Source organism: Podarcis cretensis (assembly GCF_951804945.1).
Source record: "Podarcis cretensis genome assembly, chromosome: 2".
Lineage (NCBI taxonomy): Eukaryota > Metazoa > Chordata > Lepidosauria > Squamata > Lacertidae > Podarcis > Podarcis cretensis.
The window spans coordinates 11,977,818-12,003,666 of NC_137171.1; the positions used below are offsets into that span (position 1 = coordinate 11,977,818).

At 46.5% G+C, this 25,849-nt stretch overlaps 1 long non-coding RNA gene across 1 annotated transcript; it reads left to right on the plus strand.

Annotated features, from left to right (window-relative positions):
• Nucleotides 1-1,081: 1,081 nt before the first annotated feature.
• On the plus strand, nucleotides 1,082-20,631 carry LOC307210792. Its single transcript, XR_013836118.1, has 2 exons — nucleotides 1,082-1,320; nucleotides 19,551-20,631. It is a non-coding gene; the product is annotated as an uncharacterized lncRNA (long non-coding RNA).
• The last annotated feature ends 5,218 nt before the right edge of the window (nucleotides 20,632-25,849 follow it).

Here is a 25,849-nt window from a genome sequence, read left to right on the forward strand (position 1 = left end):
AAATATGACCCAGACTGACAGCAGAATGAATCACAGCCGTGGAGCCCCGTCCGATGGCCGTGCCTCCATCCCCCCCTGTAGCTCCCAGCCCATAAAATTTACAAGGGTGGGAGGGTTAATAATACGGGAATTATTATCAAACTTTTACATTCTTAAGTAGGTTTATGAAATCGTCTGTTGAGTTATGTCTAATGGCATCTGGGATAGCCAGGCAGGGAGGCCAGAGTTGTGTGTGTGTGTGTGTGTGTGTGTGTGTGTGTGTGTGTGAAATCTCACCTGATTGAAAAGATCATAGACATGAATTAAAAGGTTGCTCTGTTAACACAAAAAGGATCTGTCATTTGCTAAGACCTCCTCTGGGTAGTTCCCATCAAAACCTGGTTTTCTATTTGAAGTGTGTGTGTGTGTGTGTGTGTGTGTGTGTGTTAACGCTTCTACAAACCACTCTTTTATAATATATAATTGCTAAGCACCTTAGAAATGAGTGTTGTAAATAACTGGCTTGAAGATGCCACTGTCTTTGCCATGGTCACATAGAGAGACCGCAGTGGATTTGCACTCTTGTCGCATTGATTTGCTCATTACATCTCTTATACAACACCCTTTCCAGGGAGTACTCTCCATTGAACTTACTGGGACTTACTTCTGAAGAAACGTGCATAGAATTTTACTCCGTCTGTCATCATGAATTAAACCCACAGGAGGTCCTGAGCCTCTAGATTTCACAGGGGATTTAAGCTGTTCTCCACCAGCAAGCTACTACCAAAGGAGGTGATGATGGAGAGGGGGAGAATCTTGCTCTTCTGCAGAGTAGCATTCAAAAACAGAAGGAGAAAAGTGCCATAATATAAGACAAAACAATCACATTGCATCAGGATGTGGTGGTGGATCCAGTGCTTGCTCATGCTGGGAGGAGCAGAACATACAAACAGGGGGTGGGAACAGGATGAAAAATGACAGACACCCTCTCAGAGTCACAATGGAAACTCTTTCCGGTCCCACCAATCAGAGACCATGTCAGAGATGACACCCACATGCCATCCAGGGTGCAAATGAACTCACAATGACAGGGATGCACACACCACTGGATCATTAAGCACAAACCAGGCACAACCGTGCCATATCACCCCCAGTTCATTAGCTGAGTGGGAATTTTTGTCAGACTGAGGGCCACATTCCCATCTGGGCAACCTTCTGGAGGCCACCTGGCAGCGGTGGATGGGGCCGGACACACACACACGCCTGTTTCTATCTATCCAGCCCACCAAGAGGCATTCTCAGAGTTCAAGGATACATCCTGGCGAAGCAGAAGCGCTCAAGGTGGGTATGAAGTTGGGCTGGGCTGGGGTGTGGCCTGGGGACAATCCCAAGGGTAAGATCCAGAGGCTTGGTGGGACACATCCAGAAAGGTTGTTTTCTGCTGCTCCAGAGAAGCGGACACGGAGCAATGGCTCCAAACTACAAGAAAGAAGATTCCACCTAAACATTAGGAAGAACTTCCTGACAGTAAGAGCTGTTCGACAGTGGAATTTGCTGCCAAGGAGTGTGGTGGAGTCTCCTTCTTTGGAGGTCTTTAAGCAGAGGCTTGACAACCATATGTCAGGAGTGCTCTGATGGTGTTTCCTGCTTGGCAGGGGGTTGGACTCGATGGCCCTTGTGGTCTCTTCCAACTCTATGATTCTATGATTCTATGATTCTGATGCAGTGGTGTAGCGTGGGTTTCCAGCACCCAGGGCAAAGCTAGTATCCTCAGCACTGCCCGCCAATAGGCTGGAATGAAGCAGCAATAACTCAGTGTCCTACGCGAGTGGCAGCAGTGGTGCCCCATGAGCATTGTGCATGGTGGAGAGTGGGATGGTGAATTGATCAGGAGTGGGTATCTTTCTAAAGCACTCGCAACCAACCATTGCCCAAATCAGCTCCTTAGCCTGCCCATGTGAACACTGTAAGATTTTCTATGTGATGGGGAAGGCGCACTATTTTTTAAATTTATTACTACTACTTTCTTCTTTTCTTTTGAATTTTTGTACCCCAAAGAATTTCACGCCTGGGACAACCACCCCTGTGATCCCGCCCATGCTACGCCACTGCCCTGGCACCTGAGGTCTCCCATGCCTGCAATGGTCCTGGTGACAAAACCACCCACAGTATGCCCAGAATTAGAGGCCCCTGCAGCTGAGGTTTTAATATACATTGTTAGCACCGAAGATATTTTTGAAACATGGCTACAAACAATGAATTGCCACAGCTGAATTCTAGTATTTTAGTTTGTTGCACTGTTTCCACCCTTCATTTCTCCTATACCCCAGTTAAAGTCAGTGGAGGCACTGTCAATCCAGCCTGTGAAGGCCTTCATTGATGCCCCTGAACAGAGGCACCAGATTTCATGTTTTTAATATAAAGAGTACCATATTTTTCACTCTATAACACGCACCCAACCATAACACGCACGTAGTTTTTAGAGGATGAAAATCTGTAGGCATGCCACCCGTAGGCATTCCCTCCATAACACGCACAGACATTTCCCCTTACTTTTTAGGAGGAAAAAAGTGAGTGTTATGGTGCAAAAAATACGGTAAGTCTGTAGCCCTTCTAGAATGAAAGTTATGAAGCACAGTGTGAAGATACCCTTCTAAATAATTTCTGTCACATAATGTCTGCCTGGCTGCTCCCGCCTGTCTGTGGTTTTAGCCAATGAGTGAAGTCAGAACTTTGATTGATAAGTGAGTTGTTCGGACACCAGGCAATAGGAATCCCTGCGGTCCTACCAGGGCCAGATTCATGATGTAGTGATTACACCAGGACCCACGCCAGCAGGGACCCCAAACTCTGAGCTTTCCTTTCAAAAAAGGAAATCTCTAGGTTCCAAAAGGTTCCCAAACTTATTTGGCCTACTGCCTCCTTTTCAGGAAAAAATTATTCAGTGCTCCCTGGAAATCTATCTTCTTTAAGCCGGCCGGCTCAGTCCAATCCACCCCATGGGTAGTGCCAGTGCTGCAGCCTGCCTGCCATTGGCCAAATAGGCAGGCTAGTTGCAATCCACTTCCCAGGCCTGGTTGAAGCTGGAAAGGGTTCACACCAAGCCTGGGGAAACTCCTCACCTTCAGCACGACCGCTGGATCCCAGGGAGGCATTGTCACCATCCTGCAACTGCTCCCGGCCTGGCAGTATAAGGGTCATTACACAACAGATGGAACATGTACAGACAGTTTTTCAAAAAAATAAATCTTCTTTTCTTCTCTTTCTTTATGTTTCCACCGCCCCCTTATTTGTATTCAATGCCCCCCAATTGTACCCAAGGCTACTACCACCACCCTAGATTATTCCAGCCAGCCCCCCACCCACAGCAGTATCACCCAGTTTGGGAAACACTGCTCTACATCTTCTATTAAGATTGCATAATATGCAGGCAATCTTCTAAGCCAGGGGTCGCCAACCCGAAGCAAGCAGAGGGCATAGCTGTCAACTTTCAGATTTGAAAATAAGGGATAAGCAGCCTCGAAAATAAGGGATCAGCAGCCTCACCTGTCCTGGGGATAGTCTACGGGATATCTAACAATCTGGGATAGCAGCGGGAAACGGTGCTGGAATAAGGGAATTTCTCCAAAAAAAGGGAAGGTTGGCAGCTATGGCAGAGGGATGGGTATAATGTGGTTTTTTTGGTGCTGCAGCACAGAGCCATTGTTGGAGGTAGAAGGGCTCAACCACTTGCAACTCCATTTAGCTATGATGTTAATTCCTCTGCTCCTTTCTGGAGGGAAGGATTTGCATGGGTGGCTGGTGTGGGACAAAGATAGAGGAGAGGAGAGGAGAGGATAGTTGCCCCACATTTTGGTTTTTGGAAGATGTTGGTGGGGTGGGAAGTGCCAACGCCATTGCGTGGACAGGCGGAGTCCCCAGATCCCGCGCGGTCCCCCCCCCCCGTCATGTGGAATAACGACTCAAGACAACGTGCTATGGGATTAAATTGGCCACAACTTTATTAAATTTCAAATGTGGGTAGACCTTGGCTCAGGCATTGGGCGTTCTCCCTCCCCAGTCCCCAGTCGGGGACCTAGGGAGCATCAGGGTTATCCAGTGTGGGGGGGGATGGGCCTGCTCTGGAGAACATATGTTCAAGCAGAGATAGGCGGAGACCTCCAGGTATCCCACCTGAGGGAAGGCAAAGCCAAGCCTATGCTGTTGGAGCCGCTCCAGAGCTAGGGGCTGCACGCGTCCAAGCAAAGGGCGCCCCCCGTTTTAGGCGGGGAGTGGTCATTCCACCTTCTCTGCCTTGGCTGCCCATAGAAGGGCTTTTTAAAAACGAGGAAGCTGAGAAGTGTTGTGCCCATTTGAGAACTCCACTCTTGCTGGCCAAATGGAAGTGGTGAGCAAGGCACTGAGCCTGTAGCTATCCACATCCTGCAAGTTTAAAGTTGCAAATCATGTGCCCTTTGAAAGATGAGGTTGGATCTGCTGGGAGCGCGGCTGTTGCAACTTGGTATAGCTTGTGAACTTGGTGAGCCCCCGCCTCTGGATCGAAAATGGGATGGAAGCTGCTGGCACCCTTGAAGATGATGAAGTATCTCGAATAGCCTCGTTTGCTTGTCTGAGAGCACCTTTTATTCTTCCGTGTGTCACTTGTGAATGTTGTTGTCGCAATACAGAAAAGTGGAAGAGAGTCATTTTTAAATCGAAAAGCACATTCTAGTCAACATAGTTTTTTTCAGTCAATTATATATATACAGAGAGAGAGAAAGAAAGCATGGACTCGCTCTGGAGTGTTAGAGGCCATCTACAGCACAGAGTGTTTTTCTATGTCTGCTGTTTATCTATTTTGTATTTTTCATTGTTTGATTAGCTCATTCCTTTGACAGTGTAAACTGCCCTTGGGATATTTTGGAGGGCAATAGTTAAATGCCTAAAATAAAATCAATAAAGTATTTCTAAAATAAATTAACAGGTTCCAAAGATATATATGCTACTAATGATGTGCTTCAGCACTCACCAGGGATACGCAAACATGTTGGCTTCAGTGTCTTATTTTTCTAGTCCTAAATTCACTTCTCTACATTTCCGCATCAATTTGTGGATTTTGTTTTGAGAGTCCTCATGAAAATTCATCAGTACACAGTGTGAATTTCGGCTGATACGCACATTTTTGTATGCCGTTTTGCCTAATATAAACATTTTTGCAAAGCGATTTCCCCACATGTAACACACTGAGTGCATTATAATACGATCCTGATACAGTGCTGCCACTAGAAGGATATCTCTTCCAAACAGCCAGCTTCTGCTGGGTCAGGAAACGTATCCTGTCAAGTCAGCCACTAACTGCTACTCCGTCTTCTTCCAGAGTTTGCCTTGAATCTGGGGCTCCTTCTAAAATCCCCCTTCAGTTCCTTCCTGAGCCCAGTAGTTGCTGCTCTGGGCCCTTCTAGTTTCCTGCCATCTTGCTTTGCACAAATTAATTTCCCCATGCTGCTACTGGGTAGGCCTCCCCTCCAGGGTAGATTCCTTCTCACCAAGTGGGTTCCTACTGGAGAACAGCAACACCATGTACCATGAACTCATCCCACAGTAGACCCAGCATAACATGGTTACAGTACAGGAGCCACCATTTGCCTCCAGGATGAAGGCCCAGATTATGTATGACACAATCTGATATCACATGCTGCCAGGACCTCCAGTAGGACTGGAAGCACAGTGTACAATATGGTAGAGTTAACTCTTTCCTCCAGCACTGAAGAGTCCACGAGAAATGAACCCTCACTCTTATCTAGGGATGTAAGTAGACAGCAAGGGGACGCAGGTGGCACTGTGGGTTAAAAGCCTCAGCGCCTAGGACTTGCCGATCGAAAGGCGGCGGTTCGAATCCCTGCGGCGGGGTGCGCTCCCGCTGCTCGGTCCCAGCGCCTGCCAACCTAGCAGTTCGAAAGCACCTCCGGGTGCAAGTAGATCAATAGGGACCGCTTACCAGCGGGAAGGTAAACGGCGTTTCCGTGTGCGACTCTGGCTCGCCAGAGCAGCGATGTCACGCTGGCCACGTGACCCGGAAGTGTCTCTGGACAGCGCTGGCCCCTGGCCTCTTAAGTGAGATGGGCGCACAACCCCAGAGTCTGTCAAGACTGGCCCGTACGGGCAGGGGTACCTTTACCTTTACCTTTAAGTAGACAGCAATTTCCACTCCAACCCGTGTAATCAGCACTGTTTCCATTCTGATGCAGTTCCGTTTCCACCAAATACCACCTTTTATGTCTCGCTGTTTCCACTAAATACCACCTTTTATGTCTCGCTGTCTACTGTAGCAGCATTTTTTGTCATTTCTGCCATATTTCTGTTGTGTTTCTTGGCACTGATGCAGCTCAACCATGCAGAAATCAGGACTGGACTCCCCACCCATCAGCTCATCCCACATAGTGGGTTGCATGTGAATGCAATGTAAAGGAAACATCAAAACTATTCTAAAAACAATGTTATTAAAGACATAGTTTGTGAGAGTTCATTTTTAAAAAAACAAACAAACACAACCTTGGAATTTCATTTCTAATGATAATGCATACTGCAGCAGTTTCTACTTCCATGTCCATTACAAGCTGAGTTTTCCAGCAACCTTGGTCCAAACATACTGTAGCATGCCACGCCAATCTGCAGGTGGTTCAAGTTTCCTGGGGTTCCAGGCACGTACACAGGGTTCATGTTTCCTTTTGAGAATGAGGCACAGCAGAGACTGTGGTGTCTTTATGATGCATGGTTTCTATATACAACCTGAGCCCACAGTGGTGGGGTTCACATCGACCCCCAAAGGGGTTTCTCCCATAGCTGCAGCCTCCAACAGAAATCAAACTTTGCTCTCAAATGTTGCTCTCCCCCTCTTTTTCCAGCTTACTGCTTTCCTTCCTAGGTCACATCACTGCAAACTCACAACTCTGGCTTTATCTGTTGAGGGAGGGGGACCCCACCCATCTGTTGTCTTGTACCAAGGCTCTTAATGTCCCTTAATGGCTCATCACCCAGGCTATCACCTCACCAGGAGGCTAGCCTGGCTATTGCAAGAATTAGATGCCCCGATTAAATTCTAAAACTCACTGGATCCAGGGATGAGAGGTGTCTGGTACCCAGGTTAACACCCCAAACTCATAACAGTACTATTGGGTGTGGGAAGATTCCATTCATGGCCACTGGAGCTTCCCTCTCGGGACAGAGCAAAGTACCTCAGGTTAAGAACTTAATTCGTTCAGGAGGTATGTTCTTAACCTGAAACTGTTCTTAACCTGAAGCACCACTTTAGCTAATGGGGCCTCCCACTGCCACCGCGCGATTTCTGTTCTTATCCTGAAACAAAGTTCTTAACCTGAGGTACTATTTCTGGGTTAGCGGAGTCTGTAACCTGAAGTACCACTGTATGTGACTTTTGTCAGGTCTGTGGCATAGCTAGTCCTTATTGTCCCCTGCCCCCAGCAGATGTCAGTGTTTAGGGTTTTTGATTTTTTTAATAAAAAAGCTATATGAAATGTCAAATAATACATTTAATGTCATATATAATTTAACCCTGATTTTAGCAGGTAAAGGAAGAAAAGGCTAGGTCTTACCCACTGGCCTTTCACAACCTAAAGGTGAGCTCAGGGCAAACTAATAGCCTGGCACTGACTTACGGTAAGTGCATAAGGTCATGCTTGTTTATCACAGAGAGGCAACCTCCATCTACAAGCTCCTTCTCAGATTACTTTTTTATTTACATGGGAAGGAAGACCGATGCTGGAGAAGGCAGGAAGATCGCGCCTGCTGTAACTCAAGAATTTGGATGAGATTCTCAACAAGAACAGGGTGAGCTAATGAAGATGCGTGTGTGGTAGCTCTGAGGAAGGAAAAACAGGCATATTGAATCACAATCTGCTTCCTGGAAAATGCCCTCATCTGGATAGGTCTTAGGGTGGCGGTTGTCAAAACTGTGCTCTTATGAACCCTGAGACTTCTCAGAAACTTATCAGGCATTCCACAATAAGTAGCTCAGTAATAACAAACAAATTTCCCTGCCCTTATAGATCTTCCGATGCAATTGTTGAATTTCCACCTTCATCTTCATGGAGAAAAGGCAGTATATGTTGTTGTTGTTTAGTCGTTTAGTCGTGTCCGACTCTTTGTGACCCCATGGACCAGAGCACGCCAGGCACTTCTGTCTTCCACTGCCTCCCGCAGTTTGGTCAAACTCATGCTGGTAGCTTCGAGAACACTGTCCAACCATCTCGTCCTCTGTCGTCCCCTTCTCCTTGTGCCCTCCATCTTTCCCAACCTCAGGGTCTTTTCCAGGGAGTCTTCTCTTCTCATGAGGTGGCCAAAGTGTTGGAGCCTCAGCTTCAGGATCTGTCCTTCCAGTGAGTACTCAGGGCTGATTTCCTTCAGAATGGATAGGTTTGTTCTTCTTGCAGTCCATGGGACTCTCAAGAGTCTCCTCCAGCACCAGAATTCAAAAGCATCAATTCTTCGGTGATCAGCCTTCTTTATGGACCAGCTCTCACTTCCATACATCACTACTGGGAAGCAGGTAACTGTTCAAAGTCAAAGTGGGGACCTGTAAACCTCCATATATTGTTGTTCTCCAATCCCCATCAGCCCCAACCAACATGGCCAATAGCCAATGGTGAGGGATGATGGGGGTTGTAGTCCAGCAATATCTGGGGGGGGGGGGGCGGCACAGGTTCCCCATCCCTGGCCTAAATACCAACCCACTGAAACTATCTTGACCTTCATCCAGTGATGAGTAATCAGGGATGGGAAAGAAAGGAATAGGGCTGAATCTAACTGTTCCATTTCCTGCTATCCTTTTGTTTTCTTCTCATGATTAAACCTTTTGATCTTAAATACGACCTGGACCTGACAGCATCCAATCTGCTGACTAGAGTGAAGGCTCCACCAGAACTATTGACCCAAAAGCAACATATGCTTGAGGCCCTCCTCTAAACTGTGGAACCACCCACACCCCACAATGCTGGTGTAATCAAAATTCTCAGAGTTCAGATAAAATATTAAGCTCCCACACACTTCTGTTCGGCCTGTCACTTTCCTCTGGGAAAGCCCACGGAATCAAAAGAAATCAGAAGAAACAGCAATTGGGTTTTTTTGAGGATTGCCGTTTGTTCCGAATTAGCGCTAAAGTGTGGGTTTTCCAGGGAATCCCAGAGGGGCAAAGGCAAAACGACTTGGACCCATGTCTAGAAAGCACAGGACAAGTGGAAAACCATTTGACCCCATGCTTTCTAGGAATGGCACAAGTAAAAATGTGAACAAGCCCACAGTTATGCTATTGTGCGGATGCCTGATGGTCGTCTTCCAAAGCATTAAAAAGTAAAGGTAAAGGGACCCCTGACCATTAGGTCCAGTCGTGACCGACTCTGGGGTTGCAGCGCTCATCTTGCTTTATTGGCCGAGGGAGCCGGTGTACACCTTCTGGGTCATGTGGCCAGCATGACTAAGCCGCTTCTGGCGAACCAGAGCAACGCACGGAAACGCCGTTTACCTTCCCACCAGAGTGGTACCTATTTATCTACTTGTACTTTGATGTGCTTTCGAACTGCTAGGTTGGCAGGACCAGAGACCAAGCAACGGGAGCTTACCCCGTCGCGGGGATTTGAACTGACGACCTTCTGATCAGCAAATCCTAGGCTCTGTGGTTTAACCCACAGCACCACCCGCGTCCCTTCTCCAAAGCAACTACTCTACTCCAAACTTAAAAACCGAAAGCGTAATGCTGGTGGTCAACAAAAGAGGTTTAAAGACTGTCTCAGGGCAAATCTTTAAAAATGTGGTATAAACACTGACAACTGGGAAACGCTGGCCTGCGAGTGCTCCAGTTGGAGAACAGCCATTACCAAAGGTGTCATGGGCTTTGAAGACACTTGAATTCAGGACACAAGGGAGAAACGTGCTACAAGGAAGGCATGCTTGGCAAATCCACACCATGTTCAACTCCTGCCCGGAAACCAATGTCCCCGCTGTGGAAGGACGTGTGGATCCAGAATTGGCCTCCACAGTCACTTACGGACTCATTGTTAAAACCGTGTTTATGGAAGTCAATCTTACTCAGCTACGCGTGATCGCCAAAGAAGAAGATTACTGCCCATTGTTTTTCCTTAAATTCCTGATTAGTTCTGTAACTCCAAAACCCACCACAGTTCTTTCTGATGGATCCACCACAAGGATCATGCATTTTTATAAAATCTGCACTGTTAAACTATTTTAATAATTTCACACCTATCACCATTTAAATTGTCCTAGTTTTTAAATGCCTAGTATAAGGATACATGCCTACTCAGAGAAGTGTCTACTGACTTATGTCGAAGTAAATGGGCAGAGAGCCACAGCCACTCAAAAAACACTCAGTTAAGGATAAAGCAAGAATGAAGACCGTGGGAGTAACATCTGAATAAACAGGCATATGACTTCACCGCAAGGCAGCAACTAGGCACCACACAGCCTGATCCAACCTGGGCCATAACAAATCTTGGCAAAGCTGGGAGTTGAAGGGGAGATTCAATGCACAGTATGGGTGGGTAGGAGGGGACAGGTGGACCCTTCCTCATGTCTATGCTTTCTGCCCTTCCCTAGAACCATTTTAAAGTCACTGATTGATTGATTGATTGATTGATTGATCACAGAAAGGTAGCAGGAGCCTGGATAGCTCAGTTGGTTAGAGCGTGGTGCCGATAAGACCAACTTGGCAGGTTCGATCCCTGTATAGGACAGCTGCATAGTCCTGCACTGCAGGGGGCTGGACTAGATCAGGGGTAGGCAACCTAAGGCCCGGGGTCTGGATGTGGCCCAATTGCCTTCTCAATCTGGCCCACAGACGGTCCAGGAAATCAGTGTATTTTTACATGAGTAGAATGTGTGCTTTTATTTAAAATGCATCTCTGGCTTATTTGTGGAGCATAGGAATTCATTCACACCCCCCCCCAAAAAAAAAGATATAGTCCAACCCCCCACAAGGTCTGGACCAGCCGGCCCCCTGCTGAAAAAAATCCTTCAACTGTTCCTCATAAGACTTGGCTTCCAGACCCTGGATCAACTTGGTCGCCCTCCTCTGAAACATTATCCAGCTTGTTAATATCCTTCCAAGAACTGGACACAGTATTCCAGGTAAGGCCTGACCAAGGCAGAATAGAGTGGTACTATTACAGTACTTCCCTTGATCTGGACACTACTGAAGCAGCCTAGAATAGCATTAGCTTCTCTTTTTTTGCTGGTGAATCACACCATTGATTCATGTTAAGCTTCTGGCCCACCACACGGTCTGAGGGACGGTGGACCAGCCCACAGCTGAAAAGGGTTGCTGACCCCTGGACTAGATGATCCTCAGGGTCCCTTCCAACTACTAGGGGAGAAACCCAAAACTATAAAAAGCCAGCCCATCTGAGAAGGGCTGTAGTTCATTGGTAGAGTACCTGCTTTGCATGGTCCCAGGTTCAGTCCCTGGCAACTCCAGGCAGGGCCGGGATAGAACTTGCTCTGAAATCCTGGAGAGCCCTGGCCCAAAGATGGAAAGATGACAAGACACCAACAAAAGAAGAATGGCAAGAAAAGCTGGCGGAATATGCCGAAATGGTGAAACTAACTGGAAAATAAGAGATTAGGACAACAGAGACTTTTAAAAGTACAGTGGTGCCTCGCAAGACGAAAAGAATCCGTTCCGCGATTCTCTTCGTCTAGCGGTTTTTTCGTCTTGCGAAGCAAGCCCATTGACGGCTTAGCGGATTAGCGCTATTAGCGGCTTAGCGGCTTTTAGCGGCTTTTAGCGGCTTAGCGGCTTAGTGGATAAGTGGCTTAGCGGCTTAGAAAAGGGGGGGGAAGGGGAAAAACCCGCAGGAACTCACAAGACATTTTCGTCTTGCGAAGCAAGCCCATAGGAAATTCGTTTTGCGAAGCACCTCCAAAACGGAAAACCCTTTCGTCTAGCGGGTTTTCCGGCTTGCAAGGCATTCGTCTTGCGGGGCACCACTGTACTGGGAATTGTACATGTTGTATTTACAGAAATATTGTAAAGAAGTGGACTCACTAGCAGGATTTGAGTAAACATTTACAATCAAGAAAACAAGACAAAAGCTAAGATGCAACATTTGGGGAAACAATAAAATGTAAGATGTGATTTGGGAAGTATGGTACAAAAATGATAAGAATGTAATAATATTCAGGTAAAAGATTATAAAATCAAAGTAGAATAAAACAGGCAGGAGAAATAAATATTTAACGAACCAGAAGGGGAAGTTGAAGGAAGTCAGTCAGGGGACTGGGGCTTATACATGTTTTTTGTGATAATGGTGATTGTGTGGAATATAAAATTGTAAAATTCAATACAAATTATTTTTTTAAAAAAAAATATGAAACCCTGGAGAGCCACTTCCAGTCAGTGTAGACAATGCTGAGGTAGATAGAACAATGAGGTGGCTCTGTACAAGACAGTTTTCTATGTTTCGTGTTGTGCTTGAAGTTTCCCATCTCACTCCATCCCCTTCTTCCACTTTGCTGGGATTAATTGGCAGTGAACTTCACACACACCACACACACACACACACAGACACAGGAACAGGGTCGGCTGCTGTCATATCCAATTTACCCCAGAGGTTCATTTCGCATATCGTACAAAAGACAGATCCTTCTAGTCCTCTTCCACAGCACTCTGGCTGTACTGTATCTGTTATGTAAGTACGAAGATTCATGGTTTTTCCCTGTAATATGTACTGCATCAAAGTTACAGATCTGAGATTGTTTCCATAGCTCTATAGACCAGGGGCAGTCAATGTGGCATGATCCTGTTCTTTGTCTCTTTATCATACATCTAGCATGGGGTGTACTTACCGTATTTTTTGCTCTATAAGACTCACCTTTTCCCTCCTAAAAAGTAAGGGGAAATGTGTGTGCGTCTTATGGAGCGAATGCAGGCTGTGCAGCTATCCCAGAAGCCAGAACAGCAAGAGGGATTGCTGCTTCCACTGCGCAGCGATCCCTCTTGCTGTTCTGGCTTTTGAGATTCAGAATATTTTTTTCTTGTTTTCCTCCTCCAAAAACTAGGTGCGTCTTGTGGTCTGGTGCGTCTTATGGAGCGAAAAATACAGTATTTAAAATATCTGCGGCACAACTTCCTATCCATCAAGGACCCTGCAGCAGCAGTTAACATCAACAGCAAGACACCGTTTCAAAAATGCACAGTGCAGTGACAAACGACATCACACACTAGGTGTTGGCTGCATTTGGACTTAATGACAAATAGTGTTGGCTGGTGCCTGTTGAAACTGGCAGGGCGGAAGGTAGGAGGCCACCAGTAGGTGGAGCCAGAGCCAGTGACAGGAGGACTAATTAATTCTAGTTGTGTTCCCAGCTTCCTCCTTCCTGAGTTGCACAAAGGCAACAGTGAGACTAAGGAGGAGGAGGAAGGTGACAGCCAGAGCCACCCCTCTGATTTGGTTTAAGAACGCAGGTTGGTAGTGACTGGTCGAGGGTAGACAGAGGTTGCTGGGGCAGTGCCCCATTTTGCCCTAATGGATCAGCCCCCCGTAACTACAGGTGGGGGAGAGGTTCCATTCGGTCTGCATTTAAAGTCAAATTTATCAAATTTTCACCTTCTGAAGCAATGTGAAAACTGAAACTCAACCATCCTTAAAAATTCGCACGTATCTGAAATTTGTGATGTACTTCTCTAACCAACCTATGCTTACAAAAATGGATATATCTGGGGAAAATAAAAATGAACACACTAGTGAAAAGGACAAGGGGGGAAAACATTATAGTAGGATCCGCTTACAAAAATGTGTACATTAGATGAAACTGCATACAAAAATGTGTTCTTCAGGAGAAATCTGCACTTAAATGAGGAAAGATTTCCATGAGGGTGTTCTTTTAAAAATGAAAATCCCAAATTGCTGCAGAAATATGGAGAACTGAATTTAAGAGTCAGAAAAAATGACAAAACTGAGAAAACCAAAATTGATCGATCCTCCCATCCCTAACTGTGACCAACCATGGTTTACTGTTGTGTGAAATGCGGAGGGCCGGCTTTAGTTTTGAGGTGGCCCCAGCAAAGGGATCTCTAGTGGATCGTCTCCTACATTTGTGTGGCCTGAGCAGAGTAGGAATGCTCTGAATCAGGACCGGGCAGAGGAGTACCACCATGTTAATTTCCCACAATTACCCCTATGATATCCCATAATTCTGGAGCATTGCCAAACATTTAGGAGCATAGGAAACTGCTTTATAACAAATTATATCAGTAGTCAGTATTTGTTAGAATTCCTGCTCCGTGATTGCAGTCATGGGATTGTTGTCTATCACATGACGGTGTATGTTTTGACTTGACAAAGTAGGAAGTGACAGAGACAGGATGTTTGTGTTACTGTGTTCCGTGAAGTGGGAATATTGTCCTTTGTTCTTTTTCTCTTTGCTGTCTGATGCTAGAGAGAGAGGGAGCCATGTTGCAGTGCTCCATGTGTGTTTATATGTAAATAAAGTAGATTAGCCAAAATGCTGAGTTGCTGAGGTCTGTTACGCAAGCTGCGAAGACTCTGCGGATCCCTAAGTGTGCCAATGTTTGTTGTCATTGGTCGCTGTGATGTTCAGGCAGAAGAAAGCTTTTGAAGCTCCCGAACGAGCGACCAGGAGGGAGAGAACATGCCGGTCGGGCATGTGTCTCTGCCAGGGTCCTACTCGAGTGTAGGACAAGCTCCTGACAGTATTGTCAACACAGACTGTTCTCCAGAATTGCAGATGAAGTTCTCTCCCAGCCTGGCCTGGAGATACCAGGGATTGAAACCTGGACATTCTGACTGAAAAACATGTGTGTTATCCCTGAGCTACAGCCTCCCCAACTGCAGTTCCCAGAATCAGCTGTTTGCTTGTTTTTTAAAGGAATGCCAAAGCAGGTATCGGTAACAGCCCCATCAGCTGCCCAAGGATGCTGGATGCTGATGTTAGGCATGAGAATGAGCCACAGAGATCACGGGCCTCACGGGACCCCTCCTCTCCACCCCCACCCCATGAATGTGTGGGGAAGAGATTAGAAGCTTCCACTTCCCATTTCCATTTGGCCAACTTGACCGAAGGCAGCAAACATTGCACTTGTGAAAGCAACACATCGCAAACCATGATCCTGCACAAAACACAGCATTTGGATGAAGCAGCAGGCAATGGTTTGCCACAGATTTAAAGTGGGAGCTTCCGACTTGTCCCCTCGATTGCAAAGGAAAGGATGTGCAAACGTGTGGCCTGCCATGGCTCCAAACAATCACTTACAGGATTGTCTGGACTGAGCCACTATAAGAAAGCAGTATGGAAGGGGCACAGAGCAGCTGCAGGAGCTCTCCGTAGCTTCTGCAACATCAATTTCTACCCTTGATCATCTTCCACTGTCCCTCTTTTCTCTCTGTGTTGTATTTGCTTTTCACATTTGCCTTTTTAGGTTGATAAGTCTGTTGACAACTCTTTTGGCTCTAAAAATCATCATGTTTGTTTGTTTTTGCAGAATGCCTCGTGTCAGCTAGGTGCCTTGTTAAAAAGGTACAAGGTAAAGGACCTCTGACAGTTAAGTCCAGTCTTAGACGACTCTGGGGTTGTGGCACTCATCTCGCTTTACAGGCCAAGGGTACCAGCGTTTGTCCACAGACAGTTTGTCCGGGTCATGTGGCCAGCATGACTAAGCCGCTTCTGGCGAAACCAGAGCAGTGCACAGAGACGCCGTTTACCTTCCCACCAAAGTGGTACCTATTTATCTACTAGCACTTTGATGTGCCTTCGAACTGCTAGGTTGGCAGGAGCCGGGACAGAGCAACGGGAGCTCACCCCGTCGCGGGGATTCGAACCGCCAACCTTCTGATTGGCAAGCCCAAGAGGCTCAGTGGTTTAGACTAAAGGTAAAGGTAAGGTAAAGGTACCCCTGCCCGTAGGGGCCAGTCTTGACAGACTCTGGGGTTGTGCGCCCATCTCACTTAAGAGGCCAGGGGCCAGCGCTGTCCGGAGACACTTCCGGGTCACGTGGCCAGCGTGACATCACTGCTCTGGCGAGCCAGAGCCGCACACGGAAACGCCGTTTACCTTCCCGCTGGTAAGCGGTCCCTATTTATCTACTTGCACCCGGAGGTGCTTTCGAACTGCTAGGTTGGCAGGCGCTGGGACCGAGCAGCGGGAGCGCACCCCGCCGCAGGGTTTAGACTACAGCACCATTAAAAAGGCATTTGGGATGGTGGCTTAGGATCATGGGTCTGTGCAGCACAATCGTCAGCTAATTTAGGCAGCTTCCAGACCAGGGGGTTAATAGTTGAACACAGGTTGTTAAGGTGTTGCAAATGGGCCGTTGGCAATAGGTTTGGATGTTTGTTTCATTAACCAATCAGATTTTCCCTGGAAGGAGAGGGAAAATCTAGATTAAATTAGGAAGGGGTGGGGATACAGGCTAGAATTTTGATGGCCAGGCCATCATGTGGATAATGGGGGCGGGGGGAACTTGCCTGCATGAGAAGCCAGGATCCCACAATAAACCCCTGTCGGGAAGCACCCTCAGCCAAGGTCAGACACCAGCAGGTTTTTGGGGGTGGTTGTGGGGGTCCTTTTAGGCGTCCATAGATTGTGAACAAGTCATGGCAAACCTCAAGGCTCCCCTCTCCTTCACACATGAAGGGAGGAGATTTGAAGCTTCCACCTCCAATTTGCTGCCGACCGTTGTATGTGGCAGAAGCAGAGAAAAATAAGTGGATTTTTCCAACCTTGTCTCCCTCGGCTGTTTTTTGCCACAATTCTTGATGTGCTAGAGACCCCTGCTGGCCACGAGGAGCAAAAACTCCCCACCCCACCCAGCTCCCCGGTTCGCATGCCCTATAAATGACAAACAAAATCCTCCTTCTCTCTGAGAGGAATCTGGAGGCACTGGAGGGTTTTGTGTGGAGGGTTCATAGCAAGCAGTGCTACAGCAGCTCCTTATTTATGTTTTCCAACAAAAAGAGAGGTGCTGTCAGTTAAATGGAGCATAGACAATGCATTCAGGAGAAGCTGAAAAAAGAAAAAAGCCTGCTCTTTTCCCTGCTGCAGAATCCACCATTTTCCATGAATATGTCCTGAGATTGTCCGGGGGGGGGGCGGAGAGACTTCCTGCTGCTGCTGGTGGGGTTCGTAAGTCACACTCCCATTTTCCAAAGACAGGATCAAAACGGAAAGGGTGATCTAGTTCAGTTTGTAGCTCTGCTACCATGTGGGTGATAATCCAAAGCAAGACCAGCTGGGAAATTCAGCCATGAGGTGCTGGCAGACAACCAGCTAACAGGCTACACAAGTCAACAAATTATTTGCTTGAATGACATACAGGAGGAGTTTGGCAACAAGGGGTTGGATCCGACGTTAGTTAGACTCAGAGCAGAGCCACTGAAATTAATGGACGTAACTAACCCATAGGCTGCAATCCTGCATTCACTTACCTAGGAGTAAGGATGGAAGAATCTGCCAATTTCTGCTTCTCTCGGGTTCTCGTTGCTCCCATTCCGCTCTCCACATTTTCACGGCAATTTGCGATTTATTTCTTTGTTTTAAATCCTCGTGAAAATTGGTCAGCACTTTGGTGTGAATTCTTCCTCCTAACACGGGCATTTTTGTATGCCGTTTTGGCTAATAGACACACTTTTGCAAAGAGATTTCCCCCGAGAGAATGCATTTCTGCATCTTATTTGCCCAAATGTGTGCATTTTATAAATGGTTTCACCTAAACTGCACATTTTTGTATACATGGTTTGTTTAGGAGCATATACTGGTATACCCTGCTCACTAAGGGAAGTTCTCGAGGTGGCTTACAGTATATTTAAAACACAGTAGAACAGACAAAGAGTCAATAGTCATCACAGAGGGGCGAAAGTGTATATATGTTACTCCACCTTGTTCTCTGGTGTTCTAACAAACGCCTTTCTGCAGCTGAGTCTCCTGGCCTAGGATTGTCTGCTGAAGCAGCTAGATGTTAGTCCCACACAAGCCAGGACTTCCACACTAGGTGGCCACTGCTGAGGTCTCTCACAGCACCTGGCTCTGGTGAAAGATGGGGAAGATGCTACACGCTTCCCTCCCCATTCTCAGGTGTTTAGTTGGAGAACTGCATCGCAAAATTCAGAAAAGCGTACATTTCTAAGGCTACTTGAATTTTGGTTCACGTATTGGTCCAAGAAATGTACATTAGGCACTTTCTCAATTAAGAAATCTATTTCCTCCCCCATCCCCTATCTAAGAGTAGGCAAGCACTGTGTGACTTCATGCTGTTAGCTTTCATACTTGAGAATAAGCCCTTTTGCTTCCAGTGGGACTTACTTCTGAGTAGGCACCCAGAAAATTGCTGTTAGTGGTCAGTTTCCAGACAGAGAGGTGCTGGGGGGGGGGTCAAGCCTGATGCATAACAATTTGTATCTTTTTTAACCTTTGAACTCTTCCTTGAAACCATGGGAGTTGGCTGTATTTATCCAGTTGTGAGGCAGAGACACTCTGTGCATGCTTAAAGGCTATCTCTTTATTTAACATATTCCTGGGGAGTCTCCTTTTCATTTTTGTCTTTAGCCGGGTTTGCCCAAATGCCAAAACCAGACTTACATCTTCATTTCCCCAGCAGATTCCAACCATCACCTGTTCTGTGAAACTTTTGCATTAGCCTTTCAGTGCTAATCCTCAGTTGAAAGAAACCCAAAGCACACAGAACAGTAGTTGCTCATATTCCCCTTTCTTTTCCTCTCTGTGCTGTCTTCCCTCTGCCTGGTCCAAATGTAAACTGTGCTACCAAATATAGACTGTAAATTGTCCTGTTGTGGTTGTGTTCTGCATGCTTAGAGGTTTCCCACTGCCATCTGTTTGGCCAACGGTGAGAAGAGGGTGCTGGAGTAGATCACCCCTTGCTGGGATCCAGAAAGGCTCTTCTTTTGTACTTACTGCAAGCTGCAGAATTGTGTGAGTAGATCCCATTCGTCATCAGTGACTGCTTCCCTGTTTGCAGGATTTCTATGGGCATTCTTTCTCCCTCTCGTTCTTCCATGGAAAAAAGGGCTGTATGCATTCTTCGGGCTGCAGAACTCATGACAAAGTAGGTTTGCAAGAAAGTGACACATGCAGAAAGACTGTAATAAAAGTGAAAAATTGCACATATAGAAAGGACCAGTCAAAATGGCAGGATTTTGATGTGAGCAATGCCATTTCACGAAAGTAATCCTATTGCAATGCAGCACTTATGTGATATAACATTTGTATGTACAGTATTGGGCAATATTGTGCAGTCCTGTTTTTGTATTTGATAGTTCATTTATTCATTGTCAAGAAGTTCTGGGTTCTGATTTTGGTTTTTTATGATAGGCTGGTATAACATTATAGCATTGTTGTAGTATGGTGTTAAAGCATTATAGCACCATAATAAAAATCAGCATTATATCAGAATAGTGTTACAGCACTATACCGCTCCTTCGTTGAATATGTCTTGGTGATAATTAAAAGATAATTTTTCAAAAAATAAACTGGGAATATAAAACCATGAAGGTTACTGAATGTGTGCTGAGTTTCAAATTCTCTACCCACAGCAGCTATGCCATGCCTACCATTTTGGACAGAACATAGCAGGATATACACACAGGAAAATCACAATGCTCCCGATGGTGTTGCAAGTCAATCGCAATTCTGCCTACAATGGAAGATCAATGATTGGACAGCGCTAGGAGCCACCTGTCTGAAAGCAGCCTTGGAGCATCATCAGTCTACCCCCTGAAGCAGGACTAATGCACAAAACTAGCCTATGTTTTGGAACAGCCATGCCTTGTACATTAAAAGAAAAGAGATGCTTACAGCATCTTTTGAGTGTTAGCATTATATGATTTCCCTAAGCTGCAAGACAGCCACAGAGACCTCCTTGGTGCTCCAACAGGGACCGACGACAAAGCAATTGGACAAAGCTGCAGGAATACTGGAGTCCTCGTCTTCCCATCTTGGCTTCTATTGTCACCCCCCTCTGACGCCTTCCACTGCAGGCAAACAAAAGCATAGCAATTATGGCATACTTGCATGAATGCTCATATATCAATATCCACACACAGGCTCGCGTGTTTCCACAAAAACATTGAGGGCAGCTTCAATAGAACATCTTGTAAAGCATCGTAAAGGAGCAGTAAACCACCAGGATAAAAGCAATTCTTAACACAGGGAGTTAATGAAACAGAGAGACTAACTAGTACAGTGGCATGACTACAGGGTGCAGAAGTGGGGAGGAGGAGGACGATGCTGAGCGGAAGAGCAAAAGGACCTACTCCTTTTGGTGTGTGTAACGGGAGAGTATAGTCAACCCCCCTCTCACCATTTTAATGCCGCTGCAGTTGCCAGGACATTTGCCATTGGGCTGCACTGCAACCCAGCTCTCATCTCCGGGTGGTGGTAAAGAAGAGAGCAAGAAACAGCTTGGAAAGTGGAGAAGCCCTGTCAGCATCACCAGCCTGCCAATTTATTTTTCTTTCTCTTTGAAAGTTCACTTATATGCCCACCAGTGCTTCTGGACATGGGAATATTTTAAAGGTGCATCCAGACTGCCAAGGTTTTGCAGATGGGATTAAAGCGCATACTGTAACTTTAGCTTTGAGCAGTTAAAGTGGATTAAAGGGCTCCGTCACCCTGGCATGATCAATTCACTTTAAGAAAGAAAGGGCAGCAACCGTAGAATTACACAAGTTCAAGAAGTGATCCCCCAAACCCAGTGAAATAATTCCTCTGAGGGTAACTAAGTAAATCACTGTGACTAAATTTAACAGCCCCAGCAGGGAAGTCTTAACCCACTTAGGGCTTATTCCTCTAGCCCAGGTCTCCATTCCAAGAATATGGGCTGCAGATGTTAGAACTAATATTCCTGAGCCACAGAAATCTTCCCAGCTGGTTTCTGCCCAGTAGGGGCCTGGCCCATCTGTTGTGCATCATTTCTCTGGTTACTTTTCACCTTCTGTCCTTTAAGGCTTCTCAGTGCCGGGCTCTGCCCAGCTATGGGGCATCTGAGCTGCCTCCAGCTGGTGTATTGAGCCTCACGTTTCTTGAGGCTGCGAACTCCCACAGTGGGCCTCTCTGGATCAGAGCTCCAAGGGGACCTCACCTGCAGAGAAGCAGCTTAATCCACATCTGCAGAGTTTAGTTCCCAGAGTCAGTGATGAGGGAGCAGTGGCTTGAGATGGCAGTGAAATGAGAGTACAAAAAAAAAAGAAAAGAAGCAAAACTGATTTATGGGTATGAGAGAGCGCAGCCCCAAACTGGCAGGCTCATTGTGACCTCCAAGAAGCCAACTCAAGGATGAGTGTGCAGAGAGTGTTAATGCCAACAAGAGGATGCAAGGCTGCAATCCTTTCTGGACTGCCCTCAGGGAGGCCACTTGCCAGGGGGGGCTGCGATCAGAGGCAAAAGTGGATGGAAAAACAGGGTAGGCCTGCCACCTTTGTTCTGGCAAAATACAGGGTGGGGCAGGGTGGTTTGGGAACAATTTTTTTCTTCATTTGGTGCTGAAGTGACTTCTTTTTCCTCCAGTTTTTTTTGTTGTTGTTGTTGTTGGTTTTCATGCAATTTAACAAATTCAGTTCAATTTCAGTGACTTCAAGGCAATCCATTGCAATCTACTCCAGCCTAGCAGGATGGCCCCTTTGGAATTTGTCACACACACATGTGCACGCACACAAACAAATAAACACGTGAATTTGTAAATCTGTCTGTGCTTGGCTAAAAAGGTAAAGGGACCCCTGACCATTAGGTCCAATTGTGACCGACTCTGGGGTTGCGGCGCTCATCTCGCTTTACTGGCCGAGGGAGCCGGTGTACAGCTTCCGGGTCATGTGGCCAGCATGACTAAGCCGCTTCTGGCGAACCAAAGCAGCAAATGGAAATGCTGTTTACCTTCCTGCCGGAGTGGTACCTATTTCTCTACTTGCACTTTGACATGCTTTCAAACTGCTAGGTTGGCGGGAGCTGAGACCGAGCAATGGGAGCTCACCCCGTCGCAAGGATTCGAACCACCAACCTATTGATTGGCAAGTCCTAAGCTCTGTGGTTTAACCCACAGCGCCACCCACGTCCCTCTGTGCTTGGCTACCCAGAGCTTAAATACAGAACCATTCACACACCCTTTCAAACATGCATTTGAAGAGGGCACACACACACACACACACACACAGAGAGAGAGAGAGAGAGAGAGAGAGAGAGAGAGAGAGAGAGAAGACCTGAAATACAGGACAAAACTGTATCAATACAGGAAGTGGCATTTTTCATTGAAATACAGGATAATCCAATATTGTACCAGACAGGCACCCCTAAACAAAGGTAGCTGATGCCTTTTTACAGCAGCCAAGTTTGCATCCATACTTCCACACCTGTGTCTGTTCTACATCCAGGGCAGCAAGAGGCATGGTCAGAGTTCAAAGGCACATTCCAGGCAGGTAAAAACACTACAAAGGAAAGTGAGGTGCAGGGCTTGTGATGGGATGGGTGTTTCCTAGGGAGAGTCATGATGAGGGCCAGATTGTGAAGCCTGGTGAACCCCATTTGCCACCCGGGTCTAAGTCCCCCCCCCCCCGTAAAGGAGAATAACATTTGCAAAGCAGCAGGACCAATTTGGAAAGCACCTTTGTTGCATTCCTCATAAAAGTCTTCATCCAAGACTGAGCTCTGAATAAAACAATTCTGGGAAATTGTAGCAAAAGCCAGCTATGATCTTGCTGGCACCATTTGGTGACATTTTGTTCCCATTGAGTAAACATTTCTACACAGATCTCTCCCCATCTCTCCAATCCTAGGAAATATTTCCAATTATATTATTCACAATCCTAGGAAATACAGTGGTACCTCAGGTTAAGAGCTTAATTTGTTCTGGAGGTCTGTTCTTAACCTGAAACTATTCTTAACCTGAGGTACCACTTTAGCTAATGGGGCCTCTCTCTGCTGCCACCGCGCGATTTCTGTTCTCATCCTCAGGTAAAGTTCTTAACCCGAGGTACTACCGGGTTAGCGCAGTCTGTAACCTGAAGCATTTGTAACCTGAAGCATTTGTAACCCGAGGTACCACTGTATTTCCAATTATATTTTTTAAGTGTTTCTCCTTTTCCCCCAAAACAAAGGAAAGTAAGTACAGTGGTACCTTGGGTTACATACGCTTCAGGTTACATATGCTGCTAACCCAAAAATATTCCCCTCTTCCCATATGTGTGTCTAACCGTATCTGTATCTCCCACTCCGCCCCTTCTCTGTAATAATAATTTATTGTGTGCATACGTGTGCATATCTAGATATTTATCTGGAGATAGACAGAGGTGTAGATATGGATACAGTGGTACCTCAGGTTACATACGCTTCAGGTTACATACGCTTCAGGTTACAGACTCCGCTAACCCAGAAATAGTACCTCGGGTTAAGAACTTTGCTTCAGGATGAGAACAGAAATCATGCTCTGGCGGTGCGGTGGCAGTGGGAGGCCCCATTAGCTAAAGTGGTGCTTCAGGTTAAGAACAGTTTCAGGTTAAGAACAGACCTCCAGAACGAATTAAGTTCTTAACCTGAGGTACCACTGTATGTATAAATGAAATGTGGCACTAAAAAGGGGGAGAAAGCAACAGTGGGGGGGGGGGACATGGGAAGCTGCCTTATTATTGAGTTTGACCACTGGACCATCTAGGGCAGTACTGTCTACAGCAGCGTTTCCCAATCTTGGGTCTCCAGCTGTTGTTGGACTACAACTCCCATCATCCCAAGCTAACAGGACCAGTGGTCAGGGATGATGGGAACTGTAGTCCAAAACAACAGGAGACACAAGTTGGTCTAGACTCACCGGCAGTGGCTCTCTGGGATTTCAGACATGGAAGCTTCCCATCACTGGGCAGAGTTGCTAGGGACTGAAGCAGGGTCCATTTGCGTGAAAGGCAAGTGCTACTGCTACTGAGCCACACAGCCCCTCTCTGAAGGCCAACTGCTTACCCAGGTTTTCAGCACGTGGAACGTGCAAACGGTTCTTTGTTGTTGTTGTTTAGTCGTTTAGTCGTGTCCGACTCTTCGTGACCCCATGGACCAGAGAACGCCAGGCACTCCTGTCCTCCACTGCCCCCCGCAGCTTGGTCAGACTCATGCTGGTAACCTCGAAAACACTATCCAACCATCTCGTCCTCTGTCGCCCCCTTCTCCTTGTGCCCTCCATCTTTCCCAACATCAGGGTCTTCTCCAGGGAGTCTTCTCTTCTCATGAGGTGGCCAAAGTACTGGAGCCTCAGCTTCACAATCTCAGAGAAGCTATGAACTATGCCGAGCAGGGCACCCAAGATGAACAGGTCATAGTGGAGAGTTTTGACCAAACGTGATCCACCTGGAGGAGGAACCGGCAAGCCACTCTAGTATCTCTGCCAAGAAAACTCCATGGACAAAGACAACAGGCAAACGGTTCTATTATGACTTTAATGAGATCATTACTATTCCACAGGTCGAAGCTGCTGGATAAACAAAAACTGGCCCTTGTATTGAAATAAAAATTATCCAGTCCAAAAATGTGGTTCAGAGACTCACAGAACATAACTTCAGAACAACTTGAAACAATAAAAAACACATTCACTTAGTTGTGTATCTCTTACACTGGTTCCAGCATAAGTTATAATAATGTAGATCATAAATATCTTGCATTCTGAGTGAAAATCAAAACTCCATCTCTTCTCCATTGCAGCTTTTTTTAGCCTCAGGCTGTTTTTCTGGAGACAGAGAATGACATACATTCTCTTCAACAGCTTAGAACAGGCATCCCCAACCTGCGGCCCTCCAGATGGTTTTGGCCTACAACTCCCATGATCCCTAGCTAACAGGACCAGTGGGTCAGGGATGGTGGGAATTGTAGTCCAAAACATCTGGAGAGCCAAAGGTTGGGGATGCCTGGCTTAGAACAAAGAGACACCGCACCCAACATGGATGACTACCAGCTTACCATACATAGACCTGAAATACTATCTCTTTCATGTGACTGTGAGCTAATCACCTGGTACTGATCCACACAGATACAGTCCCGTGAGACAGCCCCATTAATGATGAACCTGGTAGGCTCTTCTCTAAATTCATGGAAATTACCAACCATGGTTAATAGCATTACAATACAGACACATTACAGTGGTGCCCCACAAGATGAATGCCTCGCAAGACGGAAAACCAGCTAGACGAAAGGGGTTTCCGTTCTGGAGGCGCTTCGCAAAACGAATTTCCCTATGGGCTTGCTTTGCAAGACGAAAATGTCTTGCAAGTTCCTGCGGGTTTTTTTTCCTCCCCCCCCCTTTTTCTAAGCCGCTAAGCCGCTTATCAGCTGATCCGATAAGCCAATAAGCCGCTAAAAACCGCTAAGCCGCTAATAGCGCTAATCCGCTAAGCCGTCAATGGGCTTAGACGAAGAGACTCGCGGAACGGATTAATTTCGTCTTGCGAGGCACCACTGTATAGATTTCCCACTGCAATACACATTAAACAATTATACTTAACAGGCTTCACTTTAAAATATGACCTCTTGCTTCCGCCCTACACTAAAAAGAACCAAAGAGGGAATTTTCAAGAAGAGGCATCCTTTACTCTTGACGTTCTTGGTTTACCATGCTCCGCCCCCCGACCCCATTTTTACCAGCTCCAGACTGCCCAGGGCAGATGGGCACTCAGCAAAGAACTGAACTCTGCACTCCTAGTTCCCTGCCTGCAACCCTAAAAACAAGAAGCCAAAACCATACGCCAGAATACTTCTGGGCAATGTTGCTAAGGGACACTCCCCCAAGTCAACCGTCCAGATGGACTGGTGCACGGGCTGACATTTCTGCCTGCCTTCCAGCTCCCTTTTGGATCAAGTGGTTTATAGT